Source organism: Triticum dicoccoides, chromosome 3A, assembly GCF_002162155.2.
Source record: "Triticum dicoccoides isolate Atlit2015 ecotype Zavitan chromosome 3A, WEW_v2.0, whole genome shotgun sequence".
NCBI lineage: Eukaryota > Viridiplantae > Streptophyta > Magnoliopsida > Poales > Poaceae > Triticum > Triticum dicoccoides.
In genome coordinates this window covers 558591522-558599680 of record NC_041384.1, presented here as the reverse complement: position 1 = coordinate 558599680, position 8159 = coordinate 558591522, and the positions used below count along the sequence as shown (strand labels likewise).

Genomic DNA, 8159 nt, shown 5'->3' with positions numbered 1-8159 from the left:
CTCTTTGGAGGCCAAGAGTGTGTTATGTGTGAGTGTGGCTTGCACATGCTCTATGATCGCGCTCTTCCTCTGGATTGCCTAATCAGCTTGGTTGGTTCCCATTTGCTAGGATCTGTCCGGGCGAGTGTCGAGTGCACACCTAACAAGGACTCTTGTAGATGCTCTGGTTGAGTCGGCCGGTTTTGACTTCCCAACGTCATTCCAGGTGGGAGCCTCATACAGGCAAGGACAATGGCATACCACTCAATCATGCACTGAAAAGCGTCTGTGTGTGGGCCATTAGTTTCAGCGCTCTCTTCGTACTATTGTGCCTACCCAATTGCACTCTGGCCCGACGTTTCAGGTTTGGGATGCAATTGCCTGAGGTCGTCACCTGCCTAGTACGGGCATGTAGGGGCTTCGCCCACCCGGACTTGTCGTCGTGGGGCCTAGCCTGATGGCGTGTTTTGGAATACTAGTATGTTTTGTTTTCCTATATCTTATCTTTACCTCTTTATCTTTATCTTTATCTTCACCTACTAATAAATCACCGATCGCTTCTGGCCGTACGTCGCTGCCCTTTTTGCAAAAAAGTCCCTCGGTTTATCAGAAATTAACCCGCAGTCCCTTTGTAATTTGATCTGGGAAAACGCTTCGTTTTTGAAAAAAAAACCTCTAATCCACCAGACCACTCCGCCGCTCCCTCCTGCCCTCGCTTCCCTCGCAGCCGCAAGCCGCCTCGCCGGCGACCCCGCACCTCCGCGACGCCCCACCGCCAGTGACCTTCCCTGCCAGGCCTCCGGTCGCTCCGCCGCCTCGCCCCTCTCCCTTCTCCTCCTTCTTCTCGATCTCCTCTCACCTCTCTCCCTCTTTCTTGCTGGACAGGGACCTCCATGGCGCCGCCGGCCCTCATTCTCGCCAGATTCGGCCGCCTCCACGCCAAATCCGCCGGAAATGGATCCGTCCCGGCCAGATCCGCCCGGATCCGACCGGGCCCCGCCGTCGTCGCCACCAGAGCGCCACCCCGCTCAACCTACAGCGCCACCTTCCACTGGCAGGCCTTGGAGAACCTCATCTCTCTGATTTTCTCTCAATTTTTGCAGGATGGGCAAGAACCAGATACAGTAATTACATCTAAAGGGATGGATTTAGAGGAAGATGCAGCAAGGTAGAGGTAGTAATCTCAAAAAAAATCTGAAATGCATTAGCGTGAACAGGTGTTCTCCTACTGTCAGGTCGTATGGATTCTTTTTATCAATTTTGTGGGTATGTGAGTTGGTAAGCCAAGTGTGGCTGCTGCCCACCGATTCCTTCCTACTCCAATTTTTCTCACAAAATGCATTTTGTGGTATGATGCGACTACAACTAAAGGTAAAACATTTAAGGATCTGGATATTTGAGCAGAGACCTATTACGTGTTGCAGCTAGCTCGAACTACATTTATAATGCACAACTCAAAGGACTGACGCTATTGGTAAGATAAGGTCACATGAGTCCCAATTAAATGGGAAGCAAAGGGTGAAAAATGGGGCCCTAAAATCACTATTTATTCTATCCTCTGTGTCTTAGCAAACCAGTTCATGTGGAGACGAACATGTTTCCTCTGTGAAAAATCAATACATTATTATTGTTACTTATCATTGCCTTGGACATAAAATTCAAACATGAGGACTTGGTTTCTTTCTTTTCTACAGTATCCAGATGCATGCTTTGTCCGTTGCTTTTTAGTTAAATGTTATTTTTGTTCAGACTATTTTCATCACTAAAGTGGTTGAACTGTAAGTTCAGAATTGGCAGTAAATAGTGCAGTATCTTGACGCATGCCTTTTCTACACAGGCTTTCCAGTAAATCGTGTATTTTCCCCTTACACACAAGGTGCCCAGCTTCTAATCAGTCTTGGCATTGATCTTTTCAGAATTGATCGAGTAAAAAAGCAACTTCGGCATGCCAATGGGACCTTTTCAGTAAGTGCTTTGACTCTGTTTTTTCATGGCCATGTGTGGAATAATTGCCAATGGTATCAAAATTAAGCTCCTCCTGTGAATGAACAAGCAAATGTTCTTCAACTATAGGAATATTTTTTCTATTTCTTGATGAAAATGTTCCAGTATCATGTACTGTCCGCGTTCACTTAATCATCCGTGTTCTGCTCCCGCTGCCGGTTGTGTGTGTGTGGCGTGGGTGGCATCTACTTTGCCATTATAGGAAGTAAAGCTATGAGCGGTTTTCTTCTTTTATTAACGGCCAATTGTTTTATTACTTTGTGCAAGGAATCCAATTTCTTAGCGGTTTTATATTATTGAATGCAGACTTGCAGTTTAACTTTTTAGCAAGCTTTTGTTCTATGTCAATCTAGCATGGTTATATGTTGTTGAATGTTGACTTCATTACGAGTTTCTGACTATCTACTTGTTCATGTTTATACGGATGAGGTGTTGTCAGGGGTGGCTGAGACCATCAAGAACTTTGTCCTGATCTACCATGTTGACATCACCAAGGTTCCTGACTTCAACACCATGTACGAGCTGTACGACCCGTCAACGGTGATGTTCTTCTTCCGCAACAAGCACATCATGATTGATCTTGGGACAAGAAACAACAACAAGATCAACTGGGCAATGAAAGACAAGGAAGAGTTTGTTGACATCGTGGAGACTGTCTATAGAGGAGCTCGTAAGGCCGTCGTCTGGTGATTGCTCCCAGGGATTACTACACCAAATACAGGTACTGAGGTATCTGTGCCTGTCTCTTCATGTGGTTTCAAGGATCCCAAATATTCCAAAGGATGAGCATAGTCATGAAACGCTTCCAATCGATGATTTCCTGGCAGTTTGGAGTATTCAAGTAGCACACCAAACAACTTTTGCTGCAGGACACTGAAGTAATAGATGAGAGCAAGTTTCTGTGGCTTAGAGACACATGGGGCAGATGTCTGAATCAAGTATGGTCTTGTGTAAATTTTGACATGTGTTCAGTCTTTCGTTATGCAGTAGCCATACAAAAAAAAACATTGTTGGCCACCCTTGATGACTAAAACAGAGAGAGTGGGATCATCAATTCCTTGGTATCTCTATCCTCAACCAAACTACGGACCATCCAACCTTCGGTCAGGTTCACTATTCTTCAATCTTAGTGCTGCATATTCCTATTTGAATGATACTTGGTGCATAAAATTAGTGATTCGGAAAATTCTTTTTTTTTCTTTGTTACGAACAAATCTGCAACTCTGTATCCTATTTCTTGCCACTGTTTTGTGTTATTTTGCTCACACAGAATGGCCATGTTTATCTTAAATTTCCTTCTCAATTGCCTTTAAATTAATAAATCGGGGTAACAAATAGAATGTGTCTGTTCCATTACCCACAACTGTACCATTATCTACTATTGAATAGTTGGATCAATAAACTTGTCGTAATCTTTTGTTGTAGAAGAGCAATGTTCTACCTGCTTATAGTTATATGTCATCCTGAGTTGTTATTTGTAAGATGATGATGATTGATAAGAATCTCATCGATAAGTTTTGCCCTGAATTTTTTCTCATTGAGTTTTGGTACATTTGGTATTGTTTGATATGCTATCTAATATATAGTGTGTGCTCCCACTTCAGTTGATTAATTATTTTTCACTTAGCAGCGGGTGATTGATGGACCAATTATGCCAGTAATGTCCTTAATTTCAGAGAAGATGCAAAACAGATAACATGGATGAGCTTGCATACTTGCCGGTAGTGTAGCTTTCTACTGAACCATATATTCTGCCAGGAGAAGTTTCAGTGACCAATGGAAGCTTTGATGTATTTTTTTCAAGCAAAAGTAATCGTCTATTATCCATGTCAGGTTTCGACTCAAATTGTGGTGCTTCTGTTCTATGCAATTTTATTTTCTTACTGATGCCATGTTCTGGCATTCCTTATCTTTTATGCCTGATGTGAGTCTTAGTGCTAATAAGAACTATTTTTTCCCAATGGTAAATCTATCTTTTCCCCATCATGTGACTTAAAGCTAATCTATTCATGGTTAGTTGTCCTTCCTGTATAAAGGTCATCTGTTTCGATTCAGTTCTCTTCGCTTTCTTTTACTGTAACATAGACCATGCTCACATGGTCGCAAATTGTAAACAGAGATGGAAACGTGCATACAGATCTCTCGAGCATGCAATATTTTTCCAGGGTGACAATTTTTTACATGGCTTTATATCTGAAGACACCTTTTGGTTGGCTCTATTTGTTGTATATAAGTTATATCTGAATATACCTTTGGATGCTTATACCATAAATGATGGCCCTGGATAAGTTATATCTGAAGATACCTTTGGTGACCCCTTTCTATGTTCATTGGTGAATAATAGCGGAAAAAAACTCGAATGAAACCATGCGACGACATAGGAGGAACACTACTTGGGGAAGTAAAATGTTATAGTGGTCGCTTTGTTGAGAGGTGAGCAAATACATGAAGCCAACAGAGCGACTGGGTGGGTGGATCATGACTAGCTCTGATTTACTTCGATGTCTCAGTGCTCAATTTATCTTTCCTGTAGGATTATTTGTCATGCTCTTGCAATTTTCACACTTTATGTGAGAGAAGATCCCACAAGAATTATCATTGTTTGTGTTTAAGAGAGCCATAAGGTTTATCCATTTCATAGTGAGGCATTGAGTTACGTATTTGCTATAGACTAGATGACTAGATCCCAGTCAAGTTTCTTCAGCAAGGCAGCACAAGGGGACTGCATGGAGCAACAACACCAGAATTTGTTTATGCATTTGCTTTAGCCAACATATCTGAATCCTGGGCGACTTTTCAAACATCCAAATTATGTTACGGTTCATGTTAACAAGGGATAATGAGATGGGGAACGCGAAAAGAGACCGTGTGTGCAGTTCATCTCACAATGAGAGTATCTTCTTTTTCTGAGAGCGTGCGTGTTTTTTTCGAGGGAACTGAGAGCGTGCGTGTTTGTGTAGGCAAGTTGTTATGTTCGGTCCAAGCCCAAATAGTGCAAAAAACAATTACAAATAAAATATAAATTTCAAAAAGACAAAACATTCTTTAAGAAACATCTATTAAAAAAATTTGTTTTTAGAGAAATGTTCCAATTTACTAAAAACGTTAACTATTCTTAAAAAATTGTTTCGATTTTTATGTAAACGTTAACTTTTATTAAAAATAAGAAAATTTCCACATTTAACCTTATTATCGACATTTATTAAAATTGGATATAAAAAAATGATGCACAATGGCACATGAAGCAGATTTTTTAAGGCTAACCACAAGCTTTATTAATTTCTCAATAATATTCTGAGGGATATACGATTTTTAGCACATGAAGCAGGTCGTGTCTCTTTTTTCTTACCCGGTGCAACGCACGGGCATTTGTACTAGTCTTTACCTACTAATAAATCACCGATCGCTTCTGGTCGTACGTCGCTGCCCTTTTTGCAAAAAAGTCCCTCGGTTTATCAGAAATTAACCCGCAGTCCCTTTGTAATTTGATCTGGGAAAACGCTTCGTTTTTGAAAAAAAACCTCTAATCCACCAGACCACTCCGCCGCTCCCTCCTGCCCTGCCTACCGGTACACAGTCCAGAGTTTTACTAGGCTCATGTTCAGGGTAGAGGGCATCATATATTTTGTATTATGGTGTTGTGGGCATGCTGGAAGTTGTATGGAGGAACAATTGAGTGCAATATTGGCTTGAAATTTGTTGATTGATTCACTTCTCTTCTCCTAATACGAACTCCAATCTCAACACCTAGCCCCTCTGTCTCTCTCTATTCTTGGACACCCTTCTACTATAACAATTTCATTGACCGGAATTTATAGGAATTTGACTGATGTGTAGTTCACTGAAACTGCCCTCGAGTACATGCAATTCTGTGAAATACAAATTAAATTTTGTAGCTCTCTGATAGTTACATGAAACTGTCAGTTAAGCTTTACTCAAGTTGCTACTCATGTCACAGTGTCCATAATGCAGAACACATAATAAGATAAATCAAGCCAATGATTTTGTTCTTTTAGCCAGGTTCAGAGTTGTTCACTCTGAATATTCTGGGCACATCCATAAGCAAGCTAGCATGTATTATTCAATTGAAGCAAATGGCAGCTAAGTTATGAATGCTTCATTCTTTGTTCTGAAGAAACACAGCTACTACTTTGTATTTTGAAGAACCGCGCCTGAGTGTGTTATGTTTTTATAGCTTGCAGAGTCTGGAGAGTAAAGCTTGTACATTTTGTAAATCATTTTCAGTTTCCCTTAGTATACAATTCTATACTGTATCAGGTTTTGCCATTGTCGATCATGTACTTCTTTCTGTGCTAGCAAGCATAGTTGCACCCCGTCAGAAAAAAGGAAGCATAGTTTCATCGTATCCCTAGATCAGTATAAATATATTTAGCTCATGTACACATGGCATTTGTTCGTTATAAGGTGCCGCTCTGTGTCCTCTCGCCCTGCGCGATCTGCCCTAAAGGCTACGAGATATTTTTTCTGAAAAATTGGTGCTACTTTCGATTGCTCACAATTTCAGTTTGGCTGATATGCACGGGAGTCTTTATATCAGCTACTTTGTCTGTTTTATTATGTAATTTTGCATTACGTTTCAGCTAATCAGTGATACAAGCCCCTGTTTCACTATATTTTTTTTGAAAAATTGTTGTTACTAGCCAAGGATTGAACCAAGAAATTTCATGTTGCTGACTACATATACCTGAACATGGTGGCTTGAACTTGGTTATTCTGGGACATGATGCTGAAATAATTATTGAAGTTTCATATATTCTGCTCTTTATTCAGTTATCAATTAGCTTAATTGCATTCCTGATGGTAGTTTTAGATATGTAGCAAAAGAAAGGGCGCTTCATAATTCATTAGATGTAGACCAGTAGGGTCAATTACACATTGTTGGCTGTAAATGACTTTCAGTTTTAGCTTTCATAAAATTTAGACATGTGCTTTTCAACAATATGCTGTGGTTGATGGTGGTCCTGTGTGTTGGTTGAAATTATCATGTTGGATAATATTACTTTTACTAGCAGTTGCAGTGCTCTTATTATTTTATTTGTACAAATACCATCACATATATTGATACTGATGTAATATTATATTATTTCACTGAAAGCAAACATTTCAGTGGCTGCTATGGTCCTCTTATTATTGTTATTTTCCAAAATCACAGATTTTGTAGTACTATGTCCCTTCACTGAAAGCAAATCATGTTCATTGCTAAAAATAATCAGTGCTATATGGGAGGTATCGAGTCGAGCTTCTGTTGTTTCGACCGTCGGCGGTGCTTCATTGCTGCGTCGCTAGGATGCCCGAGGGAACAGAGGGCAGGCGAGGCGAAGATCTTCGACGATAGTTAGAAGCGGACGGAGTGCGCGCGGCGGCTGCGCACAAGGGAGTACTAGAGAATGGGAAAGATAAGGAAGAGCCCTCACGGCGCAATGGTAAGAATATTTTTTTTAGGGATCACAGTGGTACGAAGATGACTTCGTGGGTCCTTCCATGTACGCTAACTACTTTGTTTGGGCCAAGCCCAAATAGTAAAAAATAAACTTCCCAACCAAACTACCAACTATCTGTAAAAATTACCAAACAAAAATGCCCAAAAAGTTAACAGAAAAATAGTTTAAAAATATTTCAAAAAAATATTCGTAATTTTTAAAAGCACTTTAAAATTCGCCCAATTACTACAAAAACCATTTTGAAATGTACAACAGAAATAGATAATTTTAAAAAATTATAGAGTTTATATTTTAATGAAATATTAAGTTTTATTTAAAAAGAAAATTCCATGCTTAACATTTATTAAAATTAAATATGAAAAAGGGCGAAAAATGACCCATCAAGCAGGTTCTACTACTTTTATCACCCAGTCCAACGCACGGGCATTTGTACTAGTCTTACCTACTAATAAACCAGCGATCGCTTCTGGTCGTACGTCGTCGGTGTTTTTGCAAAAAAGTCCCTGATGTTTTAGTTATTCAACCCACAGTCCTCCTAATAAGTCGAATCTAAACAGTTACGGAGAAAAAAAACACAGCCAGCCGCACGACCCAGCCTCCCAATCCCATCTCCACTCGAGCGCGCCACCCCCTCCCCGCCCCGCCTCACCACACGCCGCCGGCGCGACCCCCGTCGCCGCACACCGCCGCCCCCCGGCCCCCCGTCGCCGCTCT

General features: G+C 40.7%; 1 pseudogene; it reads left to right on the top strand.

The window, feature by feature from the left end:
• The first annotated feature begins 673 nt into the window (after positions 1-673).
• On the top strand, positions 674-3444 carry LOC119269175 (annotated as a pseudogene).
• The last annotated feature ends 4715 nt before the right edge of the window (positions 3445-8159 follow it).